The sequence below is a fragment of the Meleagris gallopavo genome, chromosome 22, assembly GCF_000146605.3.
Source record: "Meleagris gallopavo isolate NT-WF06-2002-E0010 breed Aviagen turkey brand Nicholas breeding stock chromosome 22, Turkey_5.1, whole genome shotgun sequence".
NCBI lineage: Eukaryota > Metazoa > Chordata > Aves > Galliformes > Phasianidae > Meleagris > Meleagris gallopavo.
In genome coordinates, this window is record NC_015032.2 from 12,988,430 (window position 1) to 13,004,691 (window position 16,262).

Consider the following 16,262-nt stretch of genomic DNA (forward strand, 5'->3'; position numbering starts at 1 on the left):
TTTTTTTATGATGCCTTCATTGTATTTATCTTGTTAGATACAGTTTATATATTTATTTCATGAGAGAGGTGCCTGCACTTTGGACAAATCAATGCATTTCATACATTACCATATTAATTCGCATCTGAAGCAGCTTCCCAGGCCCCCCCAGCACTCAGACCTTCACTTAGAGCATGGCTGTGAGCCCTGCAGTGCCACTGGGGGCCCTACAGTACCAATGGAGGTCCCACAGCATCAACAGGGGTCTTCCAGTGCCAATGGGGGTCCCACAGCATCAACGGGGGTCTTCCAGTACCAATGGGGGTCCCACAGGATCAATGGGGGTCTTCCAGTGCCAATGGGGGTCCCACAGCACCAACGGGAGCCCCACGCCATCCAATCACAGCCCCACATGGATCAGAGCACCCTAGGGGATGGTGTGCAGAGCATCCTGCCCTAGAAACCCACACACCTCTCCAACTGGGGGGTGCTTACCAACCTGTCCATGTTATTAATATCCCTGAAGTTCATGATTACCCCATCAGCAGTTGAGCTTTTCTGACAAAGTTGCACCTGTTCTGCTCAGCACAGGTAGCAGAAAGCTGCGCTTTCCTGCTGAACACCAGGCTGGTGATTAATAATTAGGGCAGAGATCAAGCACCCAGCACCACGCTGAGCTCCCAGCACACCCTCTTTACATATTTGCTCACCGCCAACTGCTCGGAGCAGACACCAGCATCCCCGCAAAGGGGAGAGCAAGGAAGAAAAATGGAGCTTGGGCTCAAGGGGCCGTACAGATTGATTTACAAGGGAAGATTAAAAGACCTAAATCTGTGCTGCTTGGCTAAACAACAACTAATGGGGGAGGGCTGGAAAACTGACTGCAGACATCAGGGGGAATGCCGCAGAGCGGATCCCAGGGCGCTCCCACGGCATTGCTGCACCTTTCCTGGGAGCTCTGGGCTGTGCTGTGTGCAATGGGACCCCACCAAGGGGACCCCCCTGTGCTCATTGCAGGGACAGCAGTGCCACAGCCGCCAGCGCATCCATGGGTCCAATTGCTCCTATCTGTTCTACGGGAATACAGTTCCCTCGTCCCGAAGAGCCAAACCCAGGAATTTCACAGAGCCATTAATTACTTGCTAATAATTAAATCGAAATTAAATGTGAACAGAGGTGCACGTTCCTTATTAAAAGCGATTAAACAGAAAGCACAGATACACAAATAAAAAATGACTCTGGGGCTGGAAAAGAAAGAAAATCAAATAAAAACTAGCCCGTAATAAAGGCACACTTTGTTTGCTCCAACTCATAAAGCCCGAGTTCATCAATTTTCTTTAAATATTAGCAACTTAATTAAATCTGCTTTTTTCCCCCTTTAATCCTCCCCTCTATCTAAAATAGATCTGTCCACATGCAGAAGTTTGTAACTAGTGCTGACCCCATAATTCTATTTAAAAAAAAAAAAAAACACAAAGAAATCCACATCAAACTGACAGCGGCCTCAGGGGAAATTACAGTTCAGAGGAAGGATTAGCTGGAGAACCCAGATTTCAGGGAAATGGTATCGGCCTTTGGAAGAGCACACGGAGGTGTGCGAGGAGCATCTGTGGAGGGCGCATCCCATGGGCACCGTGAGCTCCCTGCACTGCCTCCCCACTGGGCATCAGTGACTCCCATCTGTGGGTTCTGGTTGCCTTCAGCCCCAGGGAGCACCACCAAAAGGGAACTGTTCACAGCCCGGCTGCTTGTTCTAAGCAGGGTGGGTGATGCTTCACATCGAATGATGTGAAAGGGGCTGTAAAATGGGTTAGTTTTAGGTTCCCGGGTTCATTTTGGAGATGAGGCTGTTGCTAGGCTACCTCTGGAGTTTGACAGGGCCTGATGCTTCCAGTCACCTCCCAGGGGAGCTGTGAATTAACTGTAACCGCATCGAGCGTCGCGGCGGAGGAGTGCGGCTTTCGAGTGTCTGCTGAAATGGACACAAATCACGGCTGAAATTCCACCTGGCCTCCAGCCAAAAAGCCCATTTTCGAGACTCCTCCAGACTCATAACCAGACAGCCGAAGCCATCAGGCAGCCCTGCTGCATGAGCTCTTGCTTGGGTGTTTTCCTTTGGGGAGAGTCCATGCCCCCATAGGAGCAGCTCTCCCCTGGGTTGGGCCCAGCAGCCAGCGCTGCTCTTTCATTAGTACACAGATGACATCCTTCCAGCACCACGGGACACCCTATGCACAGCTATCAGAGAAGGACAAAGCACAGCAACCCCAAGGCAGACAGCCTCAGGAAGCCAGGGCCACGTGTGTGCCCATCCCAGCAGGACTGGCACTGGGGTAAGTGCGGTGGCACAGTGCAGATCCCAGACAGTGCCCCACAGCACCTGCACGCTGGGCACACCTCTGGTGAGCTCTGTACCCAGTGCTGGCCCTCAGAGCCCCTACACACCTGCACTGAGCTCCTTTGCACCGCACTCTGCAGGTCAGCCTGAGATGCCTCAGCCCCACACCAACCTCACCCTGACCATGGGATTTCCATGCCATGACCGCAGCGGGGCATCCACTTTGCCAGCCCCGGTCTGCTCAGATGATTAGCATGGAAACAGCTGCAGCTCACAGGTCCAGAAACACAGTCCTTCCAGAACCAGCAAGGAGACTCAGGGAGGGGCAAGGAAACGCACCCAGCACACCACCCCCATACTGAAAGAGCTGCAAGACAGGGAACTGACCATCCTGAGCAGGTCAAGGCTATGCTGTTTGCAGCAGTCTCTGGGGCAGGAAGGCCCTGGGTGCTCCATCAGCACTGCAGCATGCAGACAACAAAGCAGAGTAGAGTAAGCAGGTGCTCACCCCGCTGGCCTGGCCTCCTAGAGATGAGGCTGAGCTTTCCCTGCTGCCTTCGTGACACCCAGCACTGCATCCCTCCTCACACTTGTGAGAGCTTTGTGCAAAAGAGGGAGATGACAGATATGGATTTGGGTGTGTTCCTTCCCTAGGCCCATGGGAGAACATTAAACTCACCCAGGAAAGCGCCAGGCTCACGCTATCCCAGTCCATCCCCTGGCTGCTGCTCTGCCAGTGTCCCTTCACCTCACCAGGCTCAGCCATGCTGCAGCACACCCCGTTCTGAACAGGCTCGGCCATCCCCAGGGAGACACAGGGTTGCCTTACCTTCCCCACATACAGTGGCTCCGTGCCCGTGTACTCCTCCACCACAAAGAACTGGTTCCACACCCAGCCACGCTTCACTCGCCCGCTGGCCAGCAGTGTGGGATCCCCCGGCTGCCCCAGGTCAGGACCCTCTGCCGCAGTGTGCACAGCCCAGGCCCCCAGCTCCTGGATGGCACAGAGCAGCAGCAGCATGGTCCAGCAGCAGCCCTGCAGACCCTTTGCCATCGCACTCTAGGAGGCTGCATGAGCTGCAGATTTCGGACAGGCAATTGGCATCCTTATGGGGAGAGGAGGAGTAAAGTCAACACTGGCAGCGTGGGACTCACTGGTCACTGCAGCATCCCCATCCCTGCAGCATGCCACATCCTGCAGCTGGACACCTCCTGTTCCAGCTGGCTGCAGTCTTGTCTGCAACTACAGGTGTCCTGGGCTGCCTGCTGCTAGTTCAAAAGCAGTCAGCGCTGGTGCCTTGGAGGCTGCTCCTGCGTCTCCTGAGAAGAGTCTGGCAGCTGGCATTTGTTCTTGGGGACAGGGTTGCACAGATCCAGGATCAGCTGCAGCAGCCGTGCCTGGGAGTGGGGTCACACACAGCTCAGTGCCCACCCCACAGGCAGACAGCTCCACGGCCACACACAGCACGCCGCTGCCCCAGACCAGCATCCGCAGGGAGCACAGCACAGCTTCTCCATGGAAAGGTTCACAGATGAGTTAAGTGGACGAGGTGCTGCAGGCAGCCTCTGTTTGTCCCACGGTGGCCCTGCAGCACTGCATGAGGGGTCCAGCAGCACAGGGGCCCGTGTCGCACGCTCTGCTCATGAGCCCATTTGTAAATCCCGTCTTCAAGGGGGTGATATCCCAGCACCTGCCGAAGGATCCTTGGCCCAGCTGATGCCGGTCGCTTCCATCCTCTGCTGGCTCACACAGAGAGGTGTAGGGCAGCCAGCAGCACTCCTGGGAGCCTGGAAAAGGCCAAGTGTCAGTGCTGATGCAAGAGAGGGGCTCCATGCTTCCCGCTGCCCCTGCGCCCTCAGTTGGTACCTCCCCCCCGCCCTGCCTCGGGGTGTCCCACTGCACTGCCCGGCCCCACTGGTCCTGCAGGAGGGAGGCTGGCAGAGCTCTGTCTGCAGGAGCTGCTGGCTCTCCAGCCCCTGCCACCAGTCCCGTGTTCCTGGCGCCTCATTTCTCTGCCAGTGAGCTCGGAGAAAGGCAGCTGTTCAAGGGCTCATCACCTGGATGACTTTAAAGCACTTTTTTTTTTTTTTTAAAAAAAAGAAAGACCTCTGAAGTAAGCTTCAAGCCACTCATAAGGTGGTGAGGATGAAAATATGAGAGCACTTGGTGAGAGGGAACTCAATAAGGGTGGGGAAAAGGCATGCAGCACCCATACCTCCCTCCATCAACACCCTGAGCTTCCACCAGAGCTCCACAACACCCACCAGGCACAAAACGTGCTCATCTTCACTGGTTGGAGGAGTTAATCTCTTGCCACCTGTTATTCTGAATAGCAGAGGGAAAGTAGATGGACAGAAAGGGGGGTCAGTCCTGGATCACATGTATGAGGCACCAGGTATAGCTATCTGCTTCCCAGTGAAGGGCATTGAGCAGCTGCCTGGACCATGCCCTGCACAGCCCCCTGCAGGACACCAAACAGCCCGAGCAGCCCAGAGAAGGGGCAGCCAGCAAATATCACCGTAGCCCTTCCTTGCCCTTGCCATTTCCCTCCTGTGACTGCACCTACAATGCAAGTCGGTTCCCTACAGCATCCAAGAACTGTCAGTTTTGCAGTTCCCTGTCCAGACAAACACTGAGAAGCACAGGGCTGCTGACCCGAGGAAGTGCCAGGCATCATTCAGAGCTGCCTACTCCTGGTTTGAGCACAGCATGTCAGGCAATGTATATGAACACATTTGCATACAAGGGCTCACTCATATTTCATGCACACAGCTAAGAGTCCTCACGCCATCACTCCTTTCTATCCATATCTGTGCCTCATTTGGGTCTACACGTGCCAGGTTCCCCTCAATGTACACATGCCACGTTCCACGCACACATGCACATATCAGCTCTCACACGTGCAAGCCCTGTGCACTTCATGCTCCAAGAAGCACAGAGTCCCCAGTGCATTTTTTTGTTAGGAGCCATGGTGCAGAAGCTCTAACATTCCTGCCAGGCTGTTTGTTATTCAGACGTATTCACAGTGGCCCCGTAAGGTCGTCAGTGATGGCAAAGCTCCCTCTCGCAGCCGCTGCCCCACGAGGACAGGTTATTCCTGCCAACGTAAAGGGCAGGAATCCCTATAAACAAACACCACAAAGCATTTTACAAAGCAGACTACATCCAGGGGAGTAGGATGATCTGTGGGTGGGTGATGGGCTGACTTGTTCCCTCCCACTGTTAGGAGTCTGGCAGCATAAAGCGACTGCTCCCTTCATGGGCCAAACACAGATGTGAAGGAGCTGCCCCACCTGCAGCAGGCTTCAAGAACAGAGATTCACAAAGTAACAGGACGCATACAAATCTCTTTTTATCATTCCTGCATGGATACAGAGAAAATACAAATAACAAGGCACAGAGCTTCACTGCCACAAACAGCATCTCTCCAATTTCTCATACCTGAGAAATCTGTAGTTATTTTTGAGCGAGTTCCCCCGACAGCGAGAGATGTCAGCAGACTGAAGTTGTGCCAGAGTGAGAGCTTTGGGTCAGCACCCAGTACATGCAATATGCATGGGAAGAACACCCAACCCAGCATCTCTGCTCTTGCTACTCCCCAGACAATGCCTCCAGATGTGCCCAGAATCCTCCTACTAATGGACTGTACCTGATCAACATAGCTGCTGCTAGAAGCAGAACTACTGTGTATGTACATGTTCTCAAGGACTGCCACATAAGCAGAGCATTAGAGAGAGGCCATCACCAGCTGTAGCAATCTCCCCTTGTGCCCTGAGGCCATCCAGGCTGCACTGTGTGATTCATAATACCCTGCAGAAGCCTTACCAGGCAGCAACAGCAGTACAGACATAACAGTTCTGAAGACCTCCTCACCAACTAAATCCAAAACAGCATCCACAAAGCAGTAAAAGAACAAGCTAAATGCACATACTGAAGCAAGGCAGAGTATGCAAGGGTAGGAGATGCTGCAGTGGGCCAGCATGGCTCCAGCAGAGCTGGCCCACAGTTCCCAAGGCAACTTGCTCAGCCCTGTTGCATCTGAGCACTCCACAGAGCAGCTCTGGCACGGCGAGGAGAGCCCTGCTGGGCGCGCATGGGCTGGGCTGCCGTTGCTGTGGGAACCACAACAGTGTGCTCTGAGTCCCAGCCATTATGCTGTGTTTTACATTTAACAGATTTCTCATCTTACATCTATGCCTGAACTAATGTGGTTTGCTAGTGGCTACCTCACACTGACAAAGTTCAGCTCCATTCGGCTGAGCGATCTGCAGGCTGTGTGTGGTCACAGCACATCCCAGTCCCAGTGCACCTCCCAGACACTCAGATCCCAGATTCTACTCACCCCACTGTGAGCCCCAGACCTTAGGGCAGTGAGCCGCTGGCACAGCTTCCCAGAGAAGCCCTGGATGGAATGCTCCATCCCTGGAGGCATTCAAGGTCAGGTTGGATGGGGCCCTGGGCAGCCTGATGTGGTGGGGGGCAACCAGTTCATGGCAGGGATTGAAATTGTGTGATCTTCAAGGTCCCATCCAACCTAAGCCATTCTGTGATCCTATGATCTTGGTACCCAGAGCCACCTAAGAATACATACCCAGAGACATATCTTTGGCAAGGTTCATTGCCACAGACAAGATTTTCGCATTCTACCCAAAAATTTTCATCTGTTCCTCTTCTGTCACAGCTCCAGGCCATGCCTAGGGCCAGCATTGTGTCAGTGCACATTTTTCCTTCCGGCTATCACACCACAGAGCTCTTCCAGGGACAAAGTACCTGAGAGCCCCATATTACAGAGTCATAGAATGGATTGAGTTGGAAAGAGCCTTAAAGGGCATCTGGTCCAAACCCTTGCAGTTATCAGGGACACCTCTCCAGCCTGAGTGCCTGCAGGGACAGGGCATCCACCTCATCTCTGGACCTGTACTGCTGCCTCACAGCCCTCATTATAAAAATCTTCTTCCTTATATCCAAAGGTTGCCTCTTTCAGTTTGAAACCATTTCTCTTGTCCTATCACACAGGCCCTGCTCAAGAGCCTGTCCCCTCCCTCATAGCCTCTGTAGATACCTACAGGCTGCTCTCAGCTCTCCCTACAGCCCTCTCTCCTCTGGGCTGCAAAGCCCCAGCTCTCAGCCTGTGCTTGTATGGAAGGTGTGCCATCCCTTGTCCCAAGCTCATGTCTGTACCACAGCAGGATTTGAGGTACCCCACAGCAACACAGAAGGTCCCACACACAGGGACCATGACCAGCATTTATTTCCCCAAATCACTGATGAGCATCCAGCCACAAAGCTGGAGGTGCCATTCCTTCCTGCCACAAACAGCAAAGTGGGAACTACTACTTTCTGCAGCCACTCAGCCTCAGCACAGCATCCTGAGCAGCCTGCAGCCGCACAGCATGCATGCACTCACGTGGCTGTGTGCCCAGGTCCTGCTCTGCCAGGCAGGCTCTCACACCACCCCAACATACCCCCTCTCCTACCGCTGCTCCCTCATCCCCACTTCCCAATTATCAGCACAGCTCCCCTTCTCCTCCCTGCAAAAGCTTGCACCGTTTGTCGGTGTATATTTGGCACAGCCGTACTGTACATCATGTTGACAGTAGAAATTACATCCTGAGCTTATGTTTTACACTCTGCTCTGTCAGGACTCACCGCAGCCCAGTGATCAGGACAAATTGAATAGCATCCCGTCCGTGTCAATATTTATTTCATTTTACAAATGCAGCCTGGTGCAAGGGAAAGCAGGCAGGGGAGGGGGAAGGCATGGGCAGACAACAACAGGCAGAGGCAGCACTGCTTGCTCCATCACAGCCCTGCAGCCGGGGAGCAGTGCCACAGCAGCGCAGAGCACGCTGACCCAGCCAGCACCAGGTAAACACTACTCAGAGCTCCAAGCACTGCCTTTGCCCACAGTCATGTCGGGAGGACTGCCACACCAGAACCGCTCCCGAGATGAGACCTTATGATCAGCAGAAAACGCAGAGTTGACCATCAGCTACAAAGGATGCAACAAGGCAGGAAAATCTTCCTTCCCCCATGCCAGAGCAATGCGTACCCAGCAGCACTCAGCTCCTCACCCCACGTGGCAGAGCATCACCCACTGCACCTGCTGTGCCCACGGCTGCAGCTCCATTGCAAGGGCAGACACTGCTCGTGCCACCCTTGGAAGGCAGGGCTGCCAGGCACAGGGCAGGAGCTCTCTGCAACCTGGGGCTTCTTTGTCTCTCCACAGCCCAAAGGATGTGAGACAGCAGCAGCTTCAGCAAGAGGCAGCGAGTCAGCAAGCTCAGCCCAGCCCAGCCCAGGCCCCTGGGGCTCTATTAACTTTGGCATCACATAGCTGCCACACAGGGAAAGTGGAGAGAAGAGCTTGGAAGTTGCACCAAGAGGTGGCTGCATATGGATGCAAAGCTCAGACACAGCTCACAGTGCTGCTCCTGGCAGGCAGACCTGCAGCCCCTGGAGGCAGCTCAGGACAGCAGATACAAAGGCTCCTGCAGGGCTCCCAATGCACAGCCAGACATGCAGCAGCACTGCAGCAGCAGAGCACGGCTGGAGGTCCTCTCCAACAGGCAAACCTCCAGCAACACGCAGAGCTCTCCACTCTCTGCCCAAGTGTGCCCTTACTCAGGAGCTGGGTGGGACAGCTCTGCCATCTCTTCTTGCATGCAGAGATGACAACAGAGAACAGGAGCCCAGCATGGGGCCCAGCACCACCTACACTCACCAGCTGCTTCAGTCACAAGGGAATAGCTGAGGCCACGTGCAAGTAGGAGCACAGCAGCTCTGGGGACCACACTTGTGCCAGCTCAGAGCAAGGCAGCATCCCTGAGCACAAGCAGGCAGCATGCTGGTCCAGCCAGACTTCTCTGGGAGATGGAGCAGCAAAAAGTCTGCAGTTATTTACCAGCAAGTTCTTGTCTCGTACTGCCTGCAGCTCTGTGCCATGTAACCACAGCTCCTCCTGTTAAACAGGATACAAAGCCCCTTAACGCTGCCCTTCCTGGAACACAGAACCAGCTAGCACTGCTGTCTGGAATATGGAGGCAACACAAGTGCGGCAAGCTTGCTGCAAAGCTTTAAGAAGGTTCATAATCTCCAGGCCTAGGGCTAAGATATGAACTCAGGCTCTCTGGAGCTCACTTTCTCTACTGGATATTGTAAGACAAAATGAGGCAAATAGTGTTTTTGTTTTTTCCCCCCCCCCTCCTTTCTCCTTTTATGAACTTCTCAAAACCCAGAGAAGAGGGAGGAGGCAACTTCACCATACATGAGATATTGCCAACTCCATAGCAGGCCAAAAGGCAAGAACCTCCCATACCAGCATCCCACATACTGCCTCTGACAATCCCCTCAGTGCCACACCAACCATAACAAACGTGTCAGGCCCAAGCACCCACCGACGTGCCCACATCTTCCTGTGGTTCCTGCCTGGCTTCCAAGAGGCTTTTTAAGAGCATCTCTGTGAGCTGGACAACAGCACGGCCTCAGCTCTATGGGGAACGAGTGCTCTGCACGTTGAGCACAATGGGGACCACCATTCCCTCCGTACCACTACAGTACCACTGCCACAATGAGCAAGTGTCTTTGGCTGGAATATATTACTTCATTGCAAAGTCCACAAGGAACATCGTCACGGGTATGAGCAAAGGTGGGGGATGCCAAACCACACCAAGAGTGGCCATGGTCATAACCACTGTACTGCAAGTCCCTATTCCATATCAGATCCCATTTAAGGTCCAGTGTTCTGGTGAAACAAAGCTGGGCATTATATATCTCAGTGATGTGGTGTCACAGAAAGCAACAGCAGGCTAGAGAGGCTGTCAGCACTGCAAGCTCACGAATGCCCCATAGCACCCCTCGGCTGAAATACATTCATGCATGAGGCATACTCTAATCCGGTGCCCTTTCCAGAATCTCAATGCATTTTACCAATCAAGTAATAGAGAAAAGGCTGGAGATATTGATCTGGGTGGCACACAGCATAAATGTGCGTAAAAATGCCAGAGATAAGCGGCCAAGGGATTCAAAACCATAGAAGCCTTTTCACTTACGCAGTGAAAGGCCTTTGTAAAGCAGATGAACTGATCCCGAAGGCAGGACTGTGCAAAGCAATGTTGGATGACAAGGTGCCTTTCTGCACATCTTCTGCCTCAAGCCTCTGCTTTTCTTCTCAGGTGAATCTGCACACACACAGTTCAGGTTAAGTTGTTTTTCCGAAGGAATTTCTGCTTCAACAATGCCTGGGACTGGGTGACTAAGCATCCATTTTTTCCCTCCTTTTTAAGTTCAGTTTAATTATTGTCCCCTTTGATGCTGCCTTGAGAAATTCCAATAAAAGAGTGCAGCAACTGTCAGAGCAGGAGCTATTCACAACCTCTTGGCTTCTCATGCTCAGCCACTTTCTGCTATCAGACACACTGGGAGGAACAGTTATTTGTTAAAGCACTCACACAAGCAGTGTTTGGAAAAACGTATTTTCAAAGTTCTGGATTTATTTTTTCTATTTTTCTTTTCCTCCAAATCATCTTTGGTCCAAGTTTCAAAGAAATTTTAATTGCAAAGAAAATCTCAAAGTCCGCCTTAGGGAAGAGGGTTTTACAGCCATAACGGTTTCGCTCTGCAGCAATTCTTTTCCAAAACGGAATTTTCATGCCTTGTCTACGTGAATACAATACTTTTAATTTGCCTTTAAAAACAAACTCAGAGGAGGTGAAAGCAAAGGCAGCTTCCCGCGGCCCTGACTACATACACAATCTCTGCCCACGTCTGAGAGGAACCGACTCCATGCCAGAAGGAAAGCATGGAGAGGCTGTGTGCCTGCAGCACAGCTGGGCATCGTGCCCCCCCAGCGCCCTGCAGGTGAGCAGTCAGCAGCAGCACTGCTCAGCTGGGCAAGCAATGCACCTCCTGGACAAACTGCTGTCCCAGCTCAGCACAGACATCCCTGCACTGACCGCCAAGGGTCGGATGGGAGAAACCACGGCTCCAGTGAGGATTGCTGTGCATATCCAGATTTGTTCTCCCCATTCAGCACGGCTCCTGCAAGCGCCTGCGCTGCCCACCTGTTGGACACAGCTCTGATAGCCCCTGGTTGCTCCTTCCCATGAAACTGACAAATTGCCTGGAGCGCTAACAAAAAAAGCAGAACAAGGCACTGGTGCACTCAGGGCAGGGCATGGCTGGTTGTCTGCTAGGACCCACCAACTGCTTTGGCAGAGGGAGAATCACAGAACCGTTAAGGTTAGGAAAGATCTCTAATGCCGCCAAGTCCAACCATCCGCCTATCACCAGTGTTGTCCACTATCCATATCCCTCAGTCCCACGTCCACCTTTTCCTTAAATACCCCAGGGACGGGGATCCCACCACTCCCTGGGCAGCCCGTCCAGTGTATCACTGCTCTGAGAAGAAATTCTTCCTGATATCCAACCCGCACCTTCCCCGGCACCACTTGAGGCTGTTCCCTCTTGTCCCATTGCAGGTCCCCAAAGGCTGTGGAGCAGAAGAATCTGCTCTCAGCAGCAGATGGGAGACAAAACCAAGAGGGCAAACAAAAACAACAAAAGAAAAAAACCCAAAAAGACACATCCCACTGCCACAAGTCCAAATCTGACAAAGATCTGACAAATCTGACAAAGAAAGGGAAAAAACAAGCAGTGAATTCAATCATGACCTGCCAGAAAGTGCCAAGGGGGCCCACATAGGAAGCAAAATCCATAAAGGAGAGGAGATTATCCCAGTCAGGGCTATCACAAGGAACTTCTGAAGGGTTGGACTGAGCCAAGGGAACCGGCCAAACTGCGACTGAAAGGCGGTGCCAAATTGGCTTTAATGCAGAGGTGAAGCTGAAAGAGAGTACATGAAGGAGATGCTTGTTTCTAGACGGGAAGGCAAACAAGGTGACATTGCTGTTCCTACCTGTAGCACTGGACATTAACCCAGCACCTCCCTGCCCACTGTCCCTCCATCCACTGCAAACCAGCAGAGAGAAGCAAGGAACAGCCCCAGTGCTGGGCTGCCCAGTGCAGGGTGAGAGGAATCAAGGCTGACAGCCCCGACAAGTAGGCACCTGGATAGGAATTAAAGGACAGATTAAAATAAAAGACACAAAACGGAATTCTTAGACTTTGACAAATGTGGAGGGAATTGGGTACTTTTAATCAAATGTTTGGCAGATGTATGAATTATTTATCACTCAATATCGTGTGGTTAAACAGAAGATGTTCACAGCTTTCTTACCTGCATCTCTACCTCCCATGCAAGTCTCCACAAATTCCTACAGAAACAACATGTGGGCATTACTGAGCCAGAAGGGCTCCAAGCAGCTTCCTTCTCTTTACTGCTCAGGGTCCGAGGGCAGGTTCAGTCCTCTGGTTAAATAAATGCTATGGCAGACACATGTCACCCTTGGGAAGGTCTTGCTGCTGTCAACTCTTCTTTCCCATGCATTTTTTTTTTTTTTTCTCCACAATAAGGCAGTGGCACAGAGATGAGGTGGGTGCCCCATTCCTGCAGGCACTCAGGTCAGGCTGGGGGGCTCTGAGCACTGATGGAGCTGTGGGTGTCCCTGTGCACTGTCTGGGGATGGACTACGTGGCCTTTTAAGGTCCAGTCCAACTCAAACCATTCTATGATTCTCTTTGATGCTCTTAGCAATTTTGTCCCTGGAAACCTCTCTGTCCTATGGTAGGATGCACGTCACCTCCTTCCAGCACACACGGCACCAGGGAAGTCCCCTCTCAATCCAAAGCGGTACCGTTTCGAGATGGTGGGACCAAAGGCAGCATAAGGTCACACAGATTGAAGCCAGGAGGACATAAGGGAGAAAAAGAGAGCAGCGAAAAGCAGGACAAGACTTGGGGAAGTTGCACCACAGGGCTCACGCCTGCAGCTTTGGCAGTGCTTTCCGCCCATGTAATAGGATGATCAGCTGCATGCAGCCCAGATCAGAAGCAAGCATTGACTTTGTTGCTGGCACCTCAGGCCAAAAGCAGCCTGTGAAGATGCGAGTGACTTCCTCAGCACCTCAGGACAAGCTCTGCAGCAGTAAACAGCTGTCAGGAAGATGGAAGAATGAGAGTAATTAGTCTCTTTAACGCCAATTTCAGCCTGATCTTTCACACTTAAGAAAACTGTTCCAATGCTTTTCTTATTTTCAGAGGAGCTCATTAAATAAGAATTAGAAGCAAGATAGTATAACAGATAAGAACATTATTTCTGCAACAATAAACCTGCCAAAATCCACTGCTTTGCAGCTGCACTGCTTCTCAGGCTGCCCCTGGAATGTCCATCCGTGTGATGTACCAGACTGGTGCCATCACCATCACATTGCTACCTGGGCTGTACCACCTCAGGACAGGGAATGTTGGTTTGGGGAAGGGGCTCGGGCCCAAACCTTTCTGTTCTCCAGAAACCACTCAGCAACCACAGAGGGGAAAGGAATCTCAGCACCACACCAGTTTGGGAACCTGGAGATGAACATCGTGCAGCCTCACTCCTCAAAGGGGAAGAAAATATGTTTTGTTACGATGCAGCATTGCTCAGAGAAATTCAGAATTGGCAGGAATCCCCGGTGGCTGAGTCACCTCCTTGGGAAGAACTTTTCAGGTAGACTTTTGCAGTCCTGATGGCTGAGAGCTGGCTTCTCCAGAAAGAGCACAGCAGGGTTGAGCTACCACCACACCTCTCATCTCCACCCTGCAGGCACACAGCTGAAGGCAAAGTGCCCCAGAAACACAGCTGTCCAAGTAAAAGCCAAGCAATGAGCAGAAAGGGCAGAAAGCCCTTTCCTTGGAGGGGAGGGGTCCCTCAGATATGGGGCTCAGTCAGGGAAGTAACACAGTCCTACCACAAACCAAAAAAAAAATTCATACTAATGCAAAATCAGAAGCTTTTGGCATCTTGTCTGACAGAATCAAATTTTTATATCCTTCCATGCCCAATAAATTCTGTTCACAAAGAACAAGAAGAAAAAAAGAAGTAGTAAAAGCCTTAATAAATGCTGGAAGAGCAGGGAGCTCACACCGACTCCCAGCCCAGCGTAGCTCCTGGATAATCTAGGCAATAGTTTATTTTTCTCTCCAGTATCATTTTCCCAGCTTGATCTCTACTGTCGCAGTATGATGGTTTCACCCCATTAGCCTTGCTTAAAAAAGTGATCCCAGGACTGTGAGTGTTATTGCCCACATAAATCAGGAGGCTTTGAATACGGAGCACCTTTAAATAAACAGCTGATGGAAGTGAAGTTCCGGGATCATTATTAATAGCTTTTCATTTCTGTGTCCGCTGTGCTGTGACATTCTTTCCCAGCAGAAAGCCTCCGCTTCCTATCCCCAGTACATCTGATCCCATGAGTCCTCCAGTCGGAATGAATGACTGTACCTTTGTGTTAATTGCATAGCCCATTCCACAAACTGAATACTAATATTAACTAGCAATAGGAGAAGGCTTTGCGGAGCGGGAGCGAGAGGACTGTTTGAAGGCAGGTACACCAGCCCCACTGCCTTCCCGTGCGTGCACAGGGGGAGAAGTGCTTGTCCTCACTTCCCCATAAGCAAAGGCAGATACTACACACAGGCAAACCCCACAACAGGTCACAAGAGCCCACTCCATTCCCACACCACCTGCCCAGGGAGCATGCCTTGTGCTGGAGGACAGACGCAGCTTTCCCCTGCCCTGCCACGCTTCTCATATGCTCCCCCAGACAGAACGATGCCCATCACATCACTCCTTGCACTCAGCTCCTGGCCAAGACCAAAGGTACACAGACCCATGGAGAGGCAGCCATCCAGATCAGCCCTGCTGGTACTTATATGTGCTTCTCTAAAGCTTCACCTGGCCAGATCCAGTATTTTTGACTAGCATGGCTTGTCCGGGGAGGGAACGCTCTCCTCCCTCCACCTCTGGCAATGAGGAATTGTTCTGACAGCTGCAGCCAGGTGCACAGCAGCCCAGAGCAGATGGGAGCTCCAATTGCCATGGGCAGATCTATTGTCAGCAACTGGAGGAAGGCGAATCACCGCCGTGCCCCCTCCTGAGGCGCTGAGCCCAGGATGAGACCTCGCCAAGAGGGACCTCGGCCACCTGTTCTGGGAGCAGAATTTCTCCTGGACAAAGCGGAGGGTAAGCAAATCTTCCAAGGCAACCTGCAGCTTCAGCAACCTTTGCAGACAACCACAAACCACAGGGCCAGGTGAGGGCTCTTGGTTTTACTGCCTATTGCTTGCTCTTCCCAAATTCAAGTGTCAGCAAGGAGGTTCAGGACATGAGAACTGACACAGGCACAGCAAAAGGCTCCTCTGTCAGAGCCAGAATGGAAGGAAGCACCTGAAAACTGTGAAGCGTGGCTGAACAAAGCTGAAAGAGACCACTGTAGACAGGATACACATTTCTCAGAGGGCTGAAAGAGTGTAAAACTGTTTTCTGACTTCAGAATCCTTTCTTAGTTCAAGCCTGAATCACTGACGCATCACGATGGACTGCCACGGCAGAGCCACATCTCTCTGACAAATCAAAAAGAATACCTTGGCTTGCTGGATATGATTTGGCAAGCTGGAGAAAGTACCCACCTTCCCTCCACGAGGAACTCTGACCACTTTGTCCGGTGAAAAATAAAAACTGGATTCCTCCTCCCTCATCTCCAGTGCTGTTCTTGCAGGTTGTGGCCCAGCACCCAGCAGTCACACGGGACTGCCAGCACAGCAGGGGCAGCGGGCACTGCGAGCACAGCGTGTCACTGGGAGCTCTGCTTTCCTCCCTCAGCATCCCACTGAAGTTCATCAGCTCTCCGCAGAGGCCCAACGTGCAAAGTGCAGTTGGAAAGCAGAACGTTTCTGAAAGCTCAGCACGTCTGAATGGCATCCACAGGTAGCTTCAGATCTGTGTTACTACCAATCCAATGTCACGCTGAGCACGGGACAGCCTGGGAGCTCTGGGGACAAGCACTG